This window comes from Phyllobates terribilis, unplaced genomic scaffold (genome assembly GCF_046119375.1).
Source record: "Phyllobates terribilis strain yellow unplaced genomic scaffold, ASM4611937v1 Scaffold_5__5_contigs__length_657084704, whole genome shotgun sequence".
Classification (NCBI taxonomy): domain Eukaryota; kingdom Metazoa; phylum Chordata; class Amphibia; order Anura; family Dendrobatidae; genus Phyllobates; species Phyllobates terribilis.
In genome coordinates this window covers 17,464,051-17,485,446 of record NW_027362765.1, presented here as the reverse complement: position 1 = coordinate 17,485,446, position 21,396 = coordinate 17,464,051, and the positions used below count along the sequence as shown (strand labels likewise).

Sequence of the window (21,396 nt, the reverse complement as noted above, 5' to 3'; positions counted from 1 at the left end):
TGGAATGCGGTATTTTTCTACCAGGGACTGTGAAATAAGATTCCCGGCCGCTCCAGAGTCAAGTTGGGCTAGTTCGAAATAACGATTCTCCCCGCAGATAATAGAGACTGACAGTAGCAGAGATGGAGAGGATTTATTCTTGTCTAGGTCGACCTCTCTGAGCGAACCTAGACACAGGCGTTTCCCGACCTCTCCGGGCAGGTACGGATCCGGTGCTCCTTACTGCCACAGTAGAAGCAGCTCCCTTCGGCACGGCGTAAGTCCTGACGGGTTTTGACCATCTTGGTCTGGTCGACCTGCATAGGCTCAGGAGAGTGTACCTGGGGAGAAACGGAGGGAGTGACGGGTTTCTGAAAAGTAGGAGCTAGACGTAGAAACCTCCTCTCACGGGTGACCTCTTTGGCACGCTCCTGGAACCGTAGGTCAATCCGGGTGGCAAGCGTTATTAAGTCATCGAGAGTGGTAGGAATGTCCCGACCGGCGAGTTCATCTTTAATACGGCCGAACAGAACCTCCCAGAAGACAGATACCAGAGCGTCGTTATCCCAAGCCAGCTCCGAGGCAAGGGTACGGAACCGTAAGGCATATTGGCCCACGGTGAGATTTCCCTGGTGGAGGCGTAGCAGAGAAGATGCGGATGAGGTCTTCCGTCCGGCTTCGTCGAAGACTTTCCGGAAAGCCGTGAGAAAGGCAGGCAAGTCGGACACCAGGGGGTCTCCTCTCTCCCATAGAGGATTTAGCCAGGCCAGGGCCTCCCCGGTGAGATGGGACATGATGAAGGCAATTTTGGCCCGGTCGGAGTTAAACTGGTGGGACAGGAGTTCAAAGTGCAGGGTGCACTGATTTATGAAGCCCCGAGCCTGAGCGGAGTCGCCTCCGAAGCAAGGAGGTGCAGAAAGCCGGGGTCCGGGGTAGGATACCATGGTATTGGTGGGCAGCGGAGCTGCCGGGTTGCGAGTCATGGCACTGGCGGTGGTTGCTGGTGGAGCAGTCAGAGTGTCCAGGCGAGAATTGACATTCCGCAGGTGACCCAGGATGGACTCCTGTTGGGACCTCTGACGGGACAGTTCATGACAGAGGTCCGAGAGTGAGGGAGCTTGGGTGCCACCGGGTTCCATGGCCCGAGCAAACTGTAACGGGTCTGGGAGGCGGAACCTCTGAGCTACTATACAAGGGGGCGGTCCTTGTAAGGGAGCGGGTGGCGACCAGGGAAGACGGGCAGGCAGTCACAGCAGGTGACCGGGACAGTCTCTGGGTGAACGGGCAGGAGGTCACGGCAAGTGACCGGGGCAGTCTCTGGATGAACGGGCTGGAGGTCACGGCAAGTGACCGGGGCAGTCTCTGGATGAACGGGCTGGAGGTCACGGCAAGTGACCGGGGCAGTCTCTGGGTAAAGGGTAGGTACGACCTGTGATGGCTGAACCTCCAGGTAGGCTAGCAGGCAGATGGAAGATGTGTGCTCCCAGGTGAGCAAGCGAGAGTCTCTGGATGAACGGGTGGTCACAGCATGTGACGGCGGATCCTCCAGGTAGGCAAACAGGCAGGTAGCGGAGGAGCGCTCCCAGGTGAGCGGGCAAGAGTCTCTGGAATAGCAGGTGGTCACAGCACGTGATGGCGGAGCCTCCAGGTAGGCAAGCAGGCAGGTAGTGGAGGAGCGCTCCCAGGTGAGCGGGCAAGAGTCTCTGGAATAGCAGGTGGTCACAGCACGTGACGGCGGAGCCTCCAGGTAGGCAAGCAGGCAAGCAGGCAGGTAGCGGAGGAGCGCTCCCAGGTGAGCGGGCAAGAGTCTCTGGAATAGCAGGTGGTCACAGCACGTGACGGCGGAGCCTCCAGGTAGGCTAGCAGGCAGGTAGCAGATGTGCGCTCCCAGGTGAGCGGCCAAGCTGGTCCATAGACAGACTGACAGGAGTAGGAAGGCTAGCAAGCAGGTAGCAGGAATATCAGGCAGGAAACAGACAGCAAACTGGCAGGACTCTGGCAGGAATCAGGCAGGTAACTGACAGGTAACTGGCAACGGGACCTGAGGGCTGAAGCAGAGTAGTGAACAGTGCAACAACATTGCTCGGGCACCTCCATTTTGGAGGAGGTGCCTTATATATGGTGAAGTCCTCCGGCCATTGGCCGGGGACTCCTTAGGACGGCCAGCAGAGCGGGAGGAGGACGCCGGGCTCGGAGCAGAGAGGTGAGGGGAACAGCATCCCTGCCTAGCAGAGGGCAGGGACGCCGACGCTACAGTGTGACACCTAGACAGGCAAGATGGTCATTGTTCTTCACCAGGTTCAACTTTTTTGTGACGTATAGGCTCGGGCATAAGAGCATTAAGCCAGATGCCTTCTCTCGTTATTTTCCTCGGTGAGGAGCCAGTTGTGAACTGGTTCGTAATTTACAGAAAAGGGTAGTTATTGCTACTATATGTTCTGCTGCCTGTCCTTTAGGTAAACTGTTCTAAGCGAACATCATGATTAGGTCTTGGCCGGACATCCTGGTATTAAAGCCTCCAAAGATCTTCTCACTCGTCGTTTTTCGTGGTCTGGGGTACACCAGAATGTTCGGTGTATGTAGGTGCCTGCAGTATTTGTGTGCATGCTAGGACCACACATACTTATCCGTCCGTCTATGGCTCCTCAACCTTTGGTGATTCCCTGTAGGCTTTGGACTCATTTGTGGGTAGATTTCATCACTGATCTACCTGTGTCAGCAGGTAATACTGTCATTTTGGTGGTGAATAGATTCAGCAAGATATCTCATTTCATTGCACTACCTGCTTTACCTAATGCCAAGATCTTGGCACAAATTTTTATGAAAGAAATCATAAAGTTACATGGGATTCCTACTGATATTGTTTCCTACCGGGGTGTGCAATTTATTTCCAAATTTTGGAAAGCACTTTGTGCTCGTTTGGGGGTCCATCTTTAATTTTCTTCCGCTTTTCATCAACAGTCTAAAGGGCAACCTCAACTTGGAGGCTTGGAGCACTAACAGTCAGCTAGTTTCTTATTTATGCACGACAATGCTTCATTGCAACATCGAAGTCTCTAGTGCTTGGCTGTCAGTAAAGACCTTAAGATGAAAGAATAATGACATGGCCCCTTCATCGCCTGACCTAAACCCTATTGAGAGACAGAAAAAACTGACCGGCACATCCAATTGCAGCAGGATTTTGACTTCCCATACACATGCAGACTTTGGTCTCTTAGTCTTTCCCACACCTTGTGTGACACTTAATGCAACACGAAGGGAAGAGGGGGAGGAAGCCCAAACACTAGGGAAAGGGGGAATGGAGACCCCTGGGCAGATCTAATATCACCCTGCCTACCCTATCGTCCCTATATAGGTTTCACACCTATCGCCGAGCAGGAACCTAAGCCCTGAATGTCCCTAGAGCTTGGCCCTAGATATGGAGGGGACAGGGTGAGCACTAGTCAGACCCCACAACAAACTAAAGATAACAAGGTAAACAAACAAAGGGGATACACTTATCTTGAGCAGACACCAGAGAGATAACGCCAACTGTCCTCCAAGGGCACCAGAGAAGAAACTAGCTGACTGCTAGTGCTCCAAGCCTACACAGAGGTACAAACTGAGACCATTTAACTACCCAGCAAGGGTGTGTCAATCAGGAGCAGAAGGTAGAGGTCACTGATGGGTCATAAAGGAAGAATGATATAACTATACTACAGAGATGAGGGAATCAAGAAGGCGTCTGCAATGCCAAGCGCAGTGACCTACTACAGCCAACTCCAGAGCAACTGTCTGTCACACCTGACACACCCTTGACAGTCATATCATAGGTGTTTTGCGTCTGAGAATCAGGAGGAATGAGTTTCTTACTTACCTCTGAATTCACTGTGAATAACTGTTGTCATGAGTCCACTGGCAAGTCCCTGTTCTTCGGAGCATATGGATTTCATCCTCAATTCTGCTCTTTCAATAGGAATTGTTCTTCAGGAGTACCTGAGGACGAACGGTTTTCTTCATCTATTACATCAGTGTGGCAGGGTATTTTTGATAATTTGAAGAAGATGGGGTCCAAATATAAGAGTATGGCTGATCGGAGACATTTGGTGGGTCTGGATCTGTGTGTTGGTGATTTGGTGTCAATGTTCTCGAAGAACATTAAATTCTTGGAAATTGGGATCCAGGTTCATTGGTCTCTATAGATTGTGGCAGTTGTCAATCCAATGGCGTTTTGCCTTGCTTTACCTCCCACTTTTAGGATTCGTAATGTGTTTCACCAATCTCTTCTGAAGAAATACATCGCTTGATCTGAACCATCTCCACTACCACTTTCTCCATTCATTGTTGATGGGAATCTGGAATTTCAGATAGCTAAAATTATCATTTCCCGCTTGATTTATCTGTCTCTTCAGTATCTGGTACACTGGAAGGGTTACTGTCCTGAAGAGAGAATGTGGGTACCGGCATCTGACCTTCATGCGATCAGGTTGGTCCAGTTGTTTCACTCAGTTCACCTAGATAAACCCGGCCATGAGGTTCCAGAGATCCCATTTAGAAGGGGGGTAAATGTCACTGGGATATCTTGAAAGAGAAGAGAAAGAAGATTGCGGTGTCTGGTTTCACTAACTCCTGCACTGGTTAGAAACACTTCACCATCTTATTAAACAGTGCATTTTTTTCCTTGTTAGCAGTGCAAGGGTTAATCTGTTCAGTTGAAGGTCCTGGAGCTTTCCTACCTTTATTGTCTCAGCTGTTCATTGTTGGCCACTCCCCTCTGCTATATATGTTTGCCACTGGCACTTAGGGATTGCTAGTGTCAGTTCTTACTGCCTGGTTTGGAGTTGGAGGTGGTGTTCATGGTTGTAGTAGGCGTTAGGAGATTTGTTCAGGAGATTGCTGATTGGAGTTTTGTTTGTGTGCATATTCTTATCCTATTTGGTTTCTCCTTTGTGTGTTTTCACTCTGTTGTTTGGTGACTGTATTTTGTATTATTGTTGTTTTCATTTATCTCCATCAGTCTTCCCTTGTTTGTCTGGTTAGTGTATTCCTATATACTTTGGCTTCCCACCTCTCTGGGTGGGTGAGGGGATAAATTAGGTTTGATATAGGAGCATAGTAAGACACAAGAACACTGTGTTTCCACCTTAAGGAGTAATCCATGGGACAAGAATAGTCTAGTGTGCCCCTAGTTCTAGGGACCTGTTTAGTGCCCACAGTCCCAAGGTAGTGCGTGACAGTGGCTGCCACAAACAGGCTTGGCACCATCTACTCCATTTTCCAGATTCCATGGATTGCCTTGCTCATTACATTTTTAACCTCTCTACATTGATCTGGAATCTGGACTTATACAACAGGAAACAAGGCTGTATCTGGCAGCTTCGGCAATATGGTTTGAGCTTTAATAGGGTGTGGTGCTTTCCAATTGGCTGAAACAGGAACGAGATTACTGCATCTGAACAGCACACACACCCACACTGCCAGACTGGATGGTTCTACTGGTCATAGGCACCCTCCATCACCAGCGCCGCTTGGTGACAGAAACAGACGTCGCAGGAGCAGATCCCATAGAAGATGGGACACATGATTTGCAGTAGCCCTAATATGACAAACCGGTAGAAAATTAGAGCAGTAGAAATCTCCATAAAGTGACTCCATTTTGTAAATTATAACCCTCAGTGAATTAATCTATAGGAGTAGTTACTAGAGATGAGTGAGCATGCTCGCATATAGTGCTATCCGAGCATGCTCGGGTGTTATCCGAGTAGCTACGGCATGCTTGAATATTATGCTCGAGTCCCCGCAGCTGCATGTATTGCGGATGTTAGAAAGCCACAACATATGTGGGGATTGCCTCTTTGTTAGGCAATTCCCGTATGTGTTGCAGCTGTCTAACAGCCACAACAGATGCAGCCGCGGTGTCTCAAACATATTTTTCGAGTATGCCGGAGCTACTTGGATAACACCCAAACATGCTCTGATAAAAATATTTTCTAGCACACTCACTCATTTCTAGTAGTTACTATTTTGACTCCACGGGCACTTTCTGGAAATTAGCAAGCAGTGGATGTTGGAGAGTGAAAATTGCAGATTTGCCATTTTATTACCCAACACGTTGTCTCCTGGAGCACTCATCTTGTTTTTATGAGATGAGTAAGACAGAAAAGGCCAAATGCATAATACAGAAGAAACGCCAGGTACGTGGTCACAATGTATGCCGGGACCGGCGTGAAAAACGCCAACTCAGACTAAGTATCTAAAGGTGGAGAATGAGAGTTTAACTGGTGTATAAAATCTGATTTTATTGACATATAAATTCATGTGATACATAACAATCAAATAGCATTATCTCAACAGACAACAAACAGTGCAATGTGCCAACAAGCTGCAGAGCAACAGAACAAATCCGCCTGAAATATAGCTGCCAATATGGTAAAAGGCAGTTAAAGCTACATGAGCAGGGACCACAATCTAGTAGAAAATAGGTGTCACTGAATGGAATAGATACCTGAGGTTGAACTGTTGAGCAAACAAATCACTAACTAAACACAGCAAGCAAATTTCTAACAAAACACAAAATTAAGATTGACGAAAATGGGTGCTCAGTGCTGGAAAAGTATTTAGTAAGTGGCCAGGTCCTCACAGTACCCCTCATTTAATGAAAGAAAAACCCACAATGGTCACAGAAATAACTTGAATCTGAGTAAATAATGATAAATTAAAAATCTATGAAAATGAACAAATGAAAGTCAGACATTGCTTTTCTGCTTCCACAGAATTTAAAAAAAAAATTAAACTCATGAAATAGGCCTGGACAGAAATGATGGTACCCCTGAAAACAATGTGACAAAAGGGACATGCTAAATCAAGTTGTGTCCACTAATTGTCATCACAGGTGTCTACAATTTTGTAATCAGTCACTGGGCCTGTATATAGGGCTATAGATACTGAATGTGCTGTTTGGTGACATGGTGTGTACCACACTCAACATAGACCAGAGGAAGCAAAGGAAAGAGTTGTCTCAGGAGATTAGAAAGAAAATTATAGGCAAGCATGTTAAAGACCATCTCCAAGCAGCTTGATGTTCCCGTGACTACAGTTGCACATATTATTCAGAAATTTAAGATTCATGGGACTGCAGCCAACCTCCCTGGACGTGGCCGCAGGAGGAAAATTGATGACAAATCAAAGAGACGGATAATACGAATAGTAACAAAAGAACTCAGGATAACTTCTAAAGATATTAAAGGTGAACTTCAAGCTCAAGGAACATCAGTGTCGGATCGCACTTTCCGTCGTTGTTTGTTTCAAAGTGGACTTCATGGAAGACGACCAAGGAGAACACCATTGTTGAAAAAAAATCATAAGAAAGCCAGACTGGAATTTGCCAAACTACATGTTGACAAGCCACAAAGCTTCTGGGAGAATGTCCTATGGACAGATGAGACAAAAATGGAAGTTTTTGACAAGGCACATCAGCTCTATGTTCACAGATGGAAAAATGAAGCATATCAAGAAAAGAACACTGTCCCTACTGTGAAACATGGAGGAGGCTATGTTATGTTCTGGGGCTGCTTTGCTGCATTTGGCACAGGGTGTCTTGAATCAGTGCAGGATAAAATGTTATCTCAAGACTATCAAGGGATTCTAGAGAGAATGTTCTGCCCAGTATCAGAAAGCTTGGTCTCAGTCGCAGGTCATGGGTCTTGCAACAGGATAATGACCCAAAACACAGCTAAAAACACCCAAGAATGGCTAAGAGGAAAACATTGGACTATTCTAAAGTGGCCTTCTATGAGCCCTGACCTAAATCCTATTGAGCATCTTTGGAAAGAGCTGAAACATGCCGTCTGTAAAAGGCAACCTTCAACCACGAGACAACTGGAGCAGTTTGCTCATGAGTAGTGGGCCAAGATACCTGTCGAGAGGTGCAGAAGTCTCATTGACAGTTACAGGAATCGTTTGATTACAGTGATTGCCTCAAAAGGTTGTTCAACAAAATATTAAGTTATGAGTACCATCATTTCTGTCCAGGCCTATTTCATGAGTTTAATTTTTTTTTTAATTCTGTGGAAGCAGGGTTGAAAAGCAATGACTGACTTTCATTTGTTCATTTTCATATATTTTTAATTTATTATTACTTTTGTCAGATTCAAGTTATTTCTGTGACCATTGTGGGTTTTTCTTTCATTAAACGAGGGGTACCAACAATTTTGACCACGTGTGTATTTCAATAAAATTAGATTTTATTCACCTGTTAAACTCTCATTCTCCATTTTTAGATTTTTTGTGAGGGGAGTAGAAGTTTTTATTGGTATTATTTTTGCCTACATAACGTTTTTTGGTGGCTTTTTATTTAATATTTGGGAGGCAGAATAAACAAACAGTTGAAGACCACGCTCTACTGGTTCATGGTTCTATGAGGTTTTCTATTAGACTGTGAACTGTCAGTGTCTTAGTGAATAATTCAATATTTTTCCATAACTTGTCATTTCTACAGACAGTTTAACTAGAAATGTTAAAAAATGTAAAATTCAAGGATATTTTATTCAAAAATCAAAAATAATAATTGGTTTTCTTCTTGGCAGGTGACTGTACCTGGAGATCAGTGGAAAAGCTGACATCTTTAATTTTTAAATCAAATGATCTTGAGATGTCACAGAATACAATTCAAGTGAATGCCATTACTCCAGATATACCATCATCCCTTCACAGCAAAGATCTGTCATCTGATCCTTTGAAACAGGTCCTGTCTTCTGATTCATTACCGACAACTAAGGAAAATCAAAGTCACAGAATAAGCATTAAAAAATGAACTGCTCCTAAAGCAAAAAAGCCATTTTCACATTCAGAATATGGAAATGGTTTACCCCTCAAAAATTATTTTCTTAAACATCAAAAAAATCACACAGCGGAGAATAGATTTTCTTGCTCCAAGTGTGGGAAATATTTTAACCAGAAATCATATCTTGTTAGTCATCAGAGAAGTCACACAGGGGAGAAGCCATTTTCATGTTCAGAATGTGGAAAATGTTTTTTATGGAAATCAAGTCTTATCAGACATCTCACATCTCACACAGAGGAGAAGCCATTTTCCTGTTCAGAATGTGGGAAATATTTTACACAGAAATCATCTCTTGTTACACATCAGAAAACTCACACAGGGGAGAAGCCCTTTTCCTGTTCAGAATGTGGCAAATATTTTAACCAGAAATATAATCTCATTATACACCAGAGAACTCACACAGTGGAGAAGCCTTTTTCCTGTTCAGAATGTGGGAAATATTTTAAACAGAAAGGGAATCTTGTTATTCATGAAAAAACTCACACAGGGGAGAAGCCTTTTTCATGTTCAGAGTGTGGGATATATTTTAACCAGAAAGGTAACCTTGTTATTCACAAAAGAACTCACACAGGAGAGAAGCCTTTTTCATGTTCTGAATGTGGGAAATGTTTTACCCATAAATGGATTCTTGTTATACACCAGAGAACTCACACAGGGGAGAAGCGTTTTTCCTGTTCAGAATGTGGGAAATGTTTTTACCAGAGATCAGATTTTATTAGGCACCAAACAACTCACACAGGTGAGAAGCCTTTTTCATGTTCAGAATGTGGGAAATGTTTTAACCAAAAATCGTATTTGGTTAAGCACCAGAGAATTCACACAGGGGAGAAGCCTTATTCATGTTCAGAATGTGGGAAATGTTTTAACCAAAAATCGGATTTGTTTAAGCACCAAAGAATTCACACAGGGGAGAAGTCTTATTCATGTTCAGAATGTGGGAAATGTTTTAACCAGAGATCAGATTTTTTAAGCACCAGAGAACTCACACAGGGGAGAAGTCTTTTTCCTATTAAGAATGTGGGAAATATTTTACGCAGAAATCAAATTTTATTAAGCACCAGAGAACTCACACAGGGGAGAATCCTTTTTCCTGTTTAGAATGTGGGAAATGTTTTAACCAGAGATCAGATTTTATTAGGCACCAGACAACTCACACATGGGAGAAGCCTTTTTCCTGTTCAGAATGTAGAAAATGTTTTAACAAGAAATGGAATCTTGTAATTCACAAAAGAACTCACACAGGGGAGAAGCCTTATTTATGTTCACAATGTGGAAAATATTTTGTGAAGAAATCATCTCTTCTTAGTCACCAGAGCAGTCACACAGGGGAGAAGCCTTTTTCATGTTCTTAATGTGGGAAATGTTTTACATGGAAATTGAATCTTATTAAAGGGGTTGTTCACTCCTCTTGTTTGGCCTTGTTAAAATAAAAATACTCATACCCACCTCCTGTGGCAGTGCCATTACAGCGGTGTCGGCACTCAGGTTCCCGTGGCTCACGTGAGGTTGCTGCATCACGTGAGCCCTGCACCTAATCAGTATCAAAAGAAAATAGTCAGCACTCCGTGTAGCTAGGATGGTGCACGTGGAAAACAATGTCTGTAGGAAAAAAAAATAAATAAATAAAAAAAATTAAAAAAAATCCCATCACTCACGTGTTGATGATTAGTTCGTTTATTCCACAACTCACAAAAAGACGTTTCAGCCTATCCAAGGCTTTTTTCAATTGAAAAAAACCTTGGTTAGGCTGAAACATCTTTTTGTGAGGTGTGGAATAAACGAACTAATCATCAACACGTGAGTGCTGGGATTTTTTATTTTTTTTTCCTGCACCTAATCAGTGCCGGCTTCATTGTATGGAACATCAATAGGAAGGCAGGGCTGATTGGGCACAGGGCTCACGTGACATAACAACCTTACATAAGCCCCGGGAACGCAAATGCTGACACCGCTGGAACGGCACTGGTATGATAGGTTTGTATAATTGTTTTTATTTTAACTGGACCAAATATGAGGAATGAACAGGGGTTGTCCATTTAGAGGACAACCCCTTTAAACATGAACAATTCCACACCGGGAGAATCCATTATCATAATGTGAAAATTAATTAATGAAAAATCAATTTTTGTTGACTATCAAACCTAGCTCAGGTGGGGAGAAGCTACAGTATATATGTTATTGACAAATTGTAAAAAAAACATAGAGATTTGTATAATTAAATGAGAAAGGGAAATTAGTTTAGAACTTACTGTGTTTTTTTTAATATAAGACACGCTTTTAGCAAGAAAAAATATTGCTAATTATTGAGTGGGTCTTATAGACTGGAGGCAGCTTCCTGTGACAGAGGAGGATGCTGAGACAATGTCCTTCCTGATCACTGAGAGAGCTACACTCTCATTTCCAGCCCCACACTTATCTAACTGATTGGTGCAGAGCAGGAGAGGAAGGTACCAGGATCTGCAGAGAGGCTGCATGTCCTGAATGAGCAGCTGAAGGACCTTCCACTCAACTAGCTCAAGGACCTTTCAGATCATGTAATCAATCACATGACTTGGATGAAACTGTAAAATGGGATAATGTATATATTGCGTATATGTATACAAATGTGCATTTGTAGTAGAGCTGTGTGTATGCAAATATGCATGTGTATCAGTGTTTGTGTGTGTGTGTATGTAAATGTGCGTATGTAGCAGATATGTATTCGTATGTAAATGTGCGTATGTAGCAGAGCTGTGTGTATGTAAATGTGCATATATAGCAGAGCTGTGTGTGAATGTAAATGTGTGTATGTAGTAGAGCTGAATATGCATGAACTGTCCATGCCGCAGTGTTGTGTGTGTGTGTGTGTATATATGTGCACTGTAGAGTGTTCATTAATGTTCGAGCTGTAAAAGCTGTATGTAAATAAAACACATGGTGCGGAGAAACATTAACAATAGATTTATTACTTCCATATTCTTCCATAGCGAAATTTGTAACATTCACCCCTCCACTTTACACCATCAGGGAAGATTTAATTAGTAGAAAAAATGTTTTTCTTTTTTATGCTGTCTAAACCTTTGATGCATCTTATGGTTAGGTGTGTTTTATAGTCGGAAAAATACAGTATATTAGAATCAAAAATATATGCAGTTACTAATATCTTTAATCCAAAAAAGAAATAAAAACAATATTCAATGTGCAATCAATATTTCACATTTTTGTACATCTAGAACCTGGATGAAGGACCTGGGGAGGGCGGGTGAAGATATATGGAGAACCTCGGGAGGGGGAAAAGAAGCTATATGGATAAACTGGGGATGGGGGAGAGAATCTATATGGAGAAACTCGGGAGGGGGTGAAGCTGCATAAAGAACCTGGATGAAAAACCGGGGAGGGGTGAGAAGCTATATAGAGAACGGGGGGAGGGGGGAAGAAGCTATATGGAGAAACTGGGGAGGGAGGGAGAGAAGCTATATGGAGAAACTGGGGAGGGGAGAAGCCATATGGAAAATCTGGAGAGGGGGGAGAGAAGCTGTATTGAGAACTTGGGGAGGGGGAAGAAGCTATATGGAGAAACTAGGGGGGAAGGAGTAGCAATATGTAGAACCTATGGAGGGGGGAGCTATATGGAGAACCTGGGGAGGGGGGAGAAGATATATGGAGAACCTGGGGAGGGGGCTCTGTGTGGAGAACATTGGCAAGGGGCTCTATGTGGAGAATGGAGAGGACAGTGTGGTGGTTTTCGTTTATGAGGGGGTGCTGTGACTGTCATATAAATTTTCCAATAGTGTGGTTGGAAAATTTTATAGGAGAGAATAGGGTGGACACCGTGTACCATAAGTAAGACAGTCTGGGGTAATTTTTTTGCAAAGGCAGAACAGTGAGTGGCAATTATTTATTCAGGGGCACAGCATAGGGCTTATTTAGGGAACGGCTTGGGTAGTTATTCTTATTCAGGAACATTATAATGACAATCTTATTTTTAAGGGAATTGTGTCGGGATGTGATGCAGAAGACTGTAGAAGATGGAAGCCTGCAGAGACTAGCTGTGGCTGTGAGAGGTCATCATGAAGTCAGGTACTTAGATCTAAGGTTCATGTACATTGGCCAGTTCCAGCCTTTTAACGACCGCTAATTTGCTATATGAAGCCGATTGACAGTCGCTTAATAACCTGTTTAGACAGGATGTGACCTCATGTGCACAGAATGATTGTTAACATGATCATCCTGTACACATAGAAAAGCATTTTCTCAGCAGCACATGTGCACACAGGACAATGTGTTGCTGAGAACGATGATATATAAGGAGTCATTCATCCCCAAAATGCCAATTATTCAGCATACAGATTTATATAGGGGACATAGCCCAGGCACATACAATTTTAACTTAAAGGGGTGGTCCAGTCAAAAGTGATAAGTCTGCAGTCACTCTGTGTGACTGCAGACTTATGAATCCCCCTAGCACAAGTACTGTGCGCTGCGGTGATTCACCAGTATGAGACCCGGTAACGGAGGGTATGTATGTGCTATACATACCCCCGGTCAGTGGGCGTGGCCTCGCTCTCCATGCACTTGTATTGAGCAAGGCCGCTGCGCCTTCTAGTTGGACGTGCCCACTGGCCATCCAAGTCACTAGACAGGGTGTGGCCTCTCATGAATGGAGAGAGGCGGCGATGAATGGCTGGGGGTATGTATAACAAATAAATACCCTCCAGTCCCGGGTCACTTTTGAACAGACAACCCCTTTAAATCATGAATTTATTTTTTTATATGCAAATGAGGGCGTTTCTGTGCGTGGCCTATGCCTTGATGCACCGTTACACCCTACTATTTGCATACCCCTTGTTATAATTCACAAAGGTCCTTTGGTGAGAAGAAGTGCTGTCTAAAATAACTAGTGCTTCAAGTGTCAATGTGAACACGCACACTGAATCTGCAGACGCGTTCTGATGCCTGGTTGGTGCCTGCTTTTGGCTGCGGAGGAAGGGCATCGAATTGAGCAGACAGCACATCATAACGCATTGTCCCCCTCCTCACTGAAGTCGCTAACTACTTCCAGGTGCACCATGTGGCAGCCACAGATAGATAAGATCTGGGCATCAGAACACGCCCACAGCCACATTATGTGCACAACTGCACTGACACTTGAAGTGTACTGTTGTAGGTTGCCTTGCTCGCACCTGCCTTTTCAGCTTTGCCCATTAATTTTCAATACAATTGAGCCCAGTGATTTGTGATGGCCACTCCAAAACATTGACTTTGTTATCCTTAAGCCACTTTGTTACCATTTTGGCAGTATGATTCGGGTCATTATCCATTTGAAAGACCCATTTCCGCCCAAGCTTTAACCCCCTGACTGATGTCTTGAGATGTTGCTTCAGTATTGCCACATAATCTTCTTTTCTCATGATGCCATCTATTTTGTGAAGTGCACGAGTCCCTCCTGCAGCAAAACAAGCCCACAATATGATGCCGCCACCCGCGTGTTTCACCGTTGGGATGGTGTTCTAAGGCTTCCAAGATTCTCCCTTTTTCCTCCAAACGTAACGATAGTCATTATGCCCAAAAAGTTCAATTATAGTTTCATCAGACCACAGGACATGTCTCCAAAAATTAAGGTCTGTGTTCCTGTGTGCATTTGCAAACATTAATCTGGCTTTTTTATGTTTCTTTTGAAGTAATGGCTTCTTCCTGCAGAGTGACCTTTCAGTCCATGTTGATACATTACTCCATTCACTGTGGTTATTGACACAATCTTATCAGCTTCCGCCATCATCTTCACAAGGTCTTTTGCTTTTTTCCTTGGGTTGATATTCACATGTCGAACCAAAGCACGTTCATCTCTGGGACACAGAACCCGTCTCCTTCCTGAGCGGTATGATGGCTGGACATTCCCATCTTGTTTGTGCTCACGTATAATTGTTTGTACAGATGAATGAGGCACCTTCAGGTATCTTGAAATTGTACCCAAGGATGAGCCAGACTTGTGCAAGTCCACAATTCTGTTCCTGATTTCTTTAGACTTTCCCATTATGCTACACAAAGAACAGTGTGTTTCAGGTGTGCATTAAAATACATTCACAGGTGTGTCTCGAATTAACTCAGATGTTGCCAAAAAAGAATCAGAAGCTTTCAAACACATGACATCATCATATGAGCAGTCCAGAATTGTTTAACCCCTTTAAGGACAGAGCCAATTATGTCCTTAATGACAAGGCCAAATTTTACATTTCTAACCAGTGTCACTTTTTATCGGGTAATAACTCTGGAACGCTTCAACAGATCCCACTGAATCTGAGAGTGTTTTTTCGTGACATATTGTACTTCATGATAGTGGTAACATTTATTCAATAAGATTTGCATTTACATGTGAAAAAATGAAAATTTGGCGAAAATGTTAAAAATGTTGCAATTTTAAAGCTATGAATTTTCAAACCCTTAAATCAGAGAGATATGTCACATAAAATAGTTAATAAATAACATTTCTCACATGTCTAATTTACATCAGCACAATATTTTAAACACATTTTTTTTTTATTAGGAAGTTATAAGGGTTAAAAGTTGGCCAGCGATTTCTCATTTTTCCAACAAAATTTACCAAACCATTTTTTTAGGGACCACATCATATTTGAAGTGACTCTGAGGGATCTATTTGACAGAAAATACCCAAAAGTTACACCATTCTAAAAACTGCACCCCTCAAGATGCTCAAAACCACATTCAAGAAGTTTATTAACCCTTCTCATGCTTCACATGAACTGAAGCAATGTGGAAGGAAACAATGAACATTTTACTTTTTTTCACAAAATGTTTACTTCAGACCCAATTTTTTTATTTTCACAAGGGTAATGAGAGAAAATGGACCACACAATTTGTTTTGCAATTCCTCCTGAGCACGCAGATACCCCATATGTGGGGGAAAACCACTGTTTCGGCGCACGGCAGGGTTCGGAAGGGAAGGAGCACCATTTGATTTTTTTAATGTAAAATTTGCTTGAATAATTAGCGGACGCCATGTTGCGTTTGGAGAGCCCCCTGATGTGCCTAAACAGTGGAAACCCCCCACAAGTGACACCATTTTGGAAACTAGACCCCTCAGGGAACTTATCTTGATGTGTGGTGAACACCCCCAGGTGCTTCACAGAAGTTTATAACCTAGAGCCGTGAAATTAAGAAATTTTATTTTTTTCCACAAAAATGTAAGTTTAGCCCCAATTTATTTTATTTTTCACAAGGGTAACAAGAGAAAATGGACCCAAAATTTGTTGTGAAATTGCTCGTGAGTATGGACATACCCCATATGTAGGGGGAAACTATTGTTTGGGTGCACGGCAGGGCTTGGAAAGGAAGGAGTGACGTTTGGAACGCAGACTTTGATGGAATAGTTTACGGGTGTCATGTCGCGTTTGGAGAGCCCCTGATGTGCCTAAACAGTGGAAAACCCCAACAATTTATCCCATTTTGGAAACTACACCCCTCAAGGATTTTATCCAAGGGTATAGTGAACATTTTGAACCCACAGGTACTACACAGAATTTGATAACATTAGGTGGCCATATTGAAAATTTTCATTTTTTTCACAAAATGTAGTTTTAGCCCCAAATTTGTAATTTTTACAAATGATAATAAAAGAAAACGGACCCCATAATTTGTTATGCTATTTCTCCCGAACGCAATGAAGCCCCATATGTCATCATAAATTACTGTTAAGCCACACGTCAGGGCCGAGAAGGAAGGAGCACTATTTGGCTTTTGGAGCATAGATTTTGGTAGAATAGTTTGTGGGTGACATTTGCAGAGGCCCAAATGTGATAGAACAGCAAACAAACCCCAATAGTGACCACATTGTATAAATTACACAACTCAATGAATTCATCTACAGCTGCAGTGACTATTATGTAACATGCATGCTGTGCTTTATTCTGGAGAATTCCAAATATCTCAGTTTAGTGCCCATACATTGTGCCCCCATAAAGTGTAGTGCCCCCATATATTGTAGCGCCACCATACATTTCTCCTGATGACACACACCCCATAAATTAAGTGCTCTCCCTGCTATAGTAATGCCAAGCATGTGGCATTTACTGGGGTTTAGGCACGGTGGGGCATTTGGATTTGGGAGTGCAGAATTCACTGAATTTTATTTGAGGGGGTGGGAGCTGTCGCTTTTCCAGAATCTTTGTTCTACCAGTAACGTGGGACCCCCTATAGTTCCAGTGACAGATTATGGACCTGAGAGGTTGCTGGTTTTGTGTTGGATAAATTAGGGGTTTTATTGGTAACATTTTGGGATACATAATTTTTGATTGCTTCCAGAATAAGACTGGATCGCCAGTCTACGCTGAGCACTTATGTCGGAGTTTCTGTGTAAATCCCGCAAAAATACGATTCAGACAAAACCCCCAACCGAACCACCCACCTCAAAGATTCAGAGGGAGACACTTTGAAGTCCGTTTGACATCTACTCCGATAGTCTCCATCTTTTTAGGCGTGTATAGATCTGTGGTTGTCCCCACTTGTGCACTAAAAAAAAAGCCTAAAATGATGGTACGCCGCCGGAACAGAGTCCAGTTCAAAGGGACTCCATCGGCCTCATAAGTGAGTGGCTCTATCTGGAGTTTTGTCTGAATTGCAGTTTTAGTGAATTTACACGGAAACCCAAAGTAAGCGCTCAGTGGAGAGTGCAAGATAAACGTGAGCTGAGCCTTATTCCGAAGTAGTTATTTTTGTTGCCATATTCTGAGAGCTGAATTTTTTTTATTTTTTGGTGAACAGAGCAGTATGAGGGCTTATTTTTTGCAGGACAAGTTGCAGATTTTTTTGGTACCATTTTGGGTCACATAGTAATTTTTGATTGCTTTTTATTCAGATTTTTCAGACACAGAATGAACAAAAATCAGTAACTCAGTTATTGTTTTTATATTTTTTTTGCGCTGTTCACCGTGTGGTAAAAATGATAAGACTGATTTGTTCATCGGGTCGGTACGATTACAGCGATACCAGATTTTTTATTTATGCTTTGCTATTTTTACACACTAAAAACAGTATTTTACAAAAAAGAATTTGATTTTCCATTGTCACATTCTGAGAGCTATAACTTTTTTATTTTTTTGCTGAACGAACCATATTATGGCTTCTTTTTTGTGGGACGGTTTGACGTTTTATTTGTATGTATATTTTTTATATATAACTTTTTGATCGCTTTTTATTCTCTTTTTTGTGAGTTAGTATGATGAAATGTCTAATTTTCACGTATGTTTTATTTATTTTTTTACGGCGTTCACCAAATGGAATAAATAACACAACAGTTTTATAGAGCGTGTCCAATTATGAGTACGTTTTTTCTTTTCTTTTTGTTTTATCACAAACGCTGCATTTTGAGCGGTGAAACGGATTTTAGTGATTTGTGTACACATTTTTGTGTATTTTTTTTTTACTTTTTTACATATTTTATTGCACTTTTTTTTACTTTTTCACTAAGTCCCACTGTGGGACATGTGTGATTGTCACTTTGATTGCTGATCTCATACACTGCAGTACTCTTGTACTGTAGTGTATGAGACCTGTCAGTGAGTCACTGAACTCACTGACTCTGTCTGTGAAATCCAGCTTATTGCTGGATCTCACAGGCCACCGTACGCTGAGATCATCACATGATCTCAGGGTTCCATGGTAATCATCGGGATCCGGTCTGAAGGTTACTAAGGGAGTTGCAAGACCCCTTTGTAAGCACTTAAGGGGTTAATCTGCCCCATTCGGCATCGAAACTGGCCGGGGACAATACTGCAGGGTGTCAGCTGTCATACACAGCTGACACCAGAAGGAATCGCTGCCACCAGGCAACGCTATTTACTTGTGACTCAGCGACGTGTTTTCATCGCGCTGAGGCATAAGTACTCTTAATGACCGCCGTAAAAATGCATTACGGCGGTCGTTAAGAGGTTAAAGGCATAGTAATCTTAGTGTTTGTAAACTTTTGACTTTGCAGTAAGTTATAAAAATGCCTTAATACATTCTATCTCTCTCATTATTCTGGCATTTGGCAAATATTAAAAATTATGGTAATCCTAATTGACCTAAAGCGGGAAAGGTTTATTCTGATTTCATGTCAGATATTGAGAAAAACATGCATATGTGTCTTTTTATATTGTGTATGTAAATTTCTGGTTTCAACTGTATAAGGCCTCTGTTACAGCATTCTGGTATGCTGTCTGTGACTCGCCCCCTGGGCCGTGGGGCACTCGGATCCGGGCAATAGGGAACGATGGGGGTAGTAGTGGCAACCCGGTTCCATGGCTCAGGGTGGTCAGGCCAGTGGTAGTCCGTTATATTGATTATGTCCGACTACGCCACCCGTGGATTGCGGTTATTAGGAACCGCCGCTGCATGCAGACCGCTGGGGCTGATGAGGTGTGCAGCTATGGTAGTGTGACTCCCCACGGGAAGAGTGCGGCCCCAGGGCAGTATAGTGGATGGTGGGAGTGATGGTAGTGCTGGAGGAGCAAGGAGCACACAAACAACAGATTGCAGTCCAGGGTCTTTACTAAACAGGTAAACTGACCCACAAACAGTCCCAGCTAGGAGGGGACCTGGATGTCTGAGAGCAACAGGGAAATTGGCCCTGGTCAGGGTGAGGGTGTAGGCCTACCGTGCTTTCTGCGCTCCTTCTGACTATCTCCTCCTGATAGGATAACAGCCCACGTTTCCGAGCTTTCCGTGCTTTCTCGCCTGTATGGCCTGCGACGTGGGTTCCTTTCTGCTCCCAGCCTTGTACGGCTTTACTGGTCCCTTCGGTTGTGGCAGGGCCTCCAGGCTTCTTAGGCCAAGGAATGTACAGTCCCTTGCGGGCTGGTTCTCTGCTGGGGGATGTGGAATCCTTCCAGCCTCAGACACCAAAGTCTGGAAAAATTAAGCCTTTTCTCTGCCAAGACAGGCTCTCTTCGCCTCTTGTCTCTGGCTTGTGGCTCTCTCCTACTGCCACACTTCCTCTTAGGTGCAATCAACTTTCTGTCCCTGCTCCACTCTGGGACACGTCTCAAAGCTGAGACAGGCAATCCAGTTCTCTCTAACCCTGTCCCCAGTACCAGCTTTTATAGGGGCAGCCTGCTCCCCCTACTGGCCTGAGACAGGAGGCATTGCATGCTAATGTTCCCCTAACCAGAGAACCTCCCCCTTGCTCTCAGACACAGCTTTAATTACACTTGTGGCATCCAGGTAGGGTGACACATCTGTATGTCCCCAATCTCCTAGGCAAGGCACAAAAAATAGCTTTTATTACACTCACAGACGGCGTGGTTTGGTCTGATGGGCGTCTCTGGTCTTGATCCGGCTCTCTTACAATCATCCTCCTCTTTCCCTGCTTCGTGTGAATAATGTGTCCTATGTCATCCACACGGTGTCCCTCCATCGCACTCCTGCGCGGTCGCACCTCTCTCTGCACTACATGTGCAAGCTTTACCTACTTGTCATCAGTTCTCTTTTGTGTTTCCTGGCTCATGCACAATACAGCACATTGCTCTGCCCTCGTCATGGCAGAGAGAAGTGCGTCTGAGCAGGAACGTGATTGGGGGACACCACGATGATATGATGTTGGATGCATCATCCACGTGAAGCAGGGAAAGAGGACGATGATTGTAAGAGAGGAGATGCCGGATCAAGACCAGAGAAGCCCATTGGATCGGACTGCTCTGTCTGTGGGTATAATAAAAGCTTTTTTTATTGACACCGGAATCCTCACAGCACACAGAGTGTGCACTAGGAGGATTCACAACTATGTGACTGCAGATTTGTACTTTTAAACCGGGCAACTCCTTTATTGCTCCTTTAAAAGGGTTGTTTCAAGCTGGAAAGTTATCCCCTATCCGCAGGTGGTTGGATACCCAGCATTTCTGAAAACTGGAGCAGAGGTCGATCATGCACACTACCTCTCCATTCATTCTTATTGGGGGTGCTGGAGATTACTGAGTGCAGCGTTCTGCTGATCTTTTGCGTCTCAACAGGCTGCAGCCTGCAGCTGGATCTGGAGTTGGAGCTGAAGCATTTTTTGCTGGTGCTCGCTCTCCTATTGACGTTCTGCCGCTGCCTCACGACTTTCTGCTGCTGCCTCGCGCTGTTCTGCTGCTGCCTCGAAATGTTCTGCAATGAGGGTCTGGTAGGTGGTTTTGTCCCCAGCCTTGAGACTGGCCAGGGCAGCTTGCATGAGGTCATCTGAGCCTGCCTGGCTTGGGAAATGGGCAGGTGGTGAATGGCCCACTACGGGACTGAGCGTAGATGACTGGCTCCCTGGGTAGCCTGGGCTGGACTCACCCTTTCCTAGAGCGACATTGTCTTCCACCTCCTGCCCACCACCCGTACCATTGGCCATCTCCATGGTTCTGCCCCTGGTGCCACTTAACAGCCTTGCACTCTTTGGTCACTGACAGAGCTGCAACCTGGTGCACCCACACACCTTACAGTATTTGCACTCTGACTGTCTAGTGCTGAGCTGATCTTAAGACCTCAGCAGCAAAAGCTACTGCTGGCAGTCTTTGGTGTCTGTGAGTATGCGTTCCGCAACCACGCACACTATTATCTTGATCCCACCGCACTGCCAACACATGTGAAGGATCTCCATC

At 43.8% G+C, this 21,396-nt stretch overlaps 1 pseudogene; it reads left to right on the top strand.

Annotated features, from left to right (window-relative positions):
* The window catches only part of LOC141270552 (uncharacterized), a 123,120-nt pseudogene that overhangs the window by 8,475 nt on the left and 93,249 nt on the right, over positions 1-21,396 (top strand).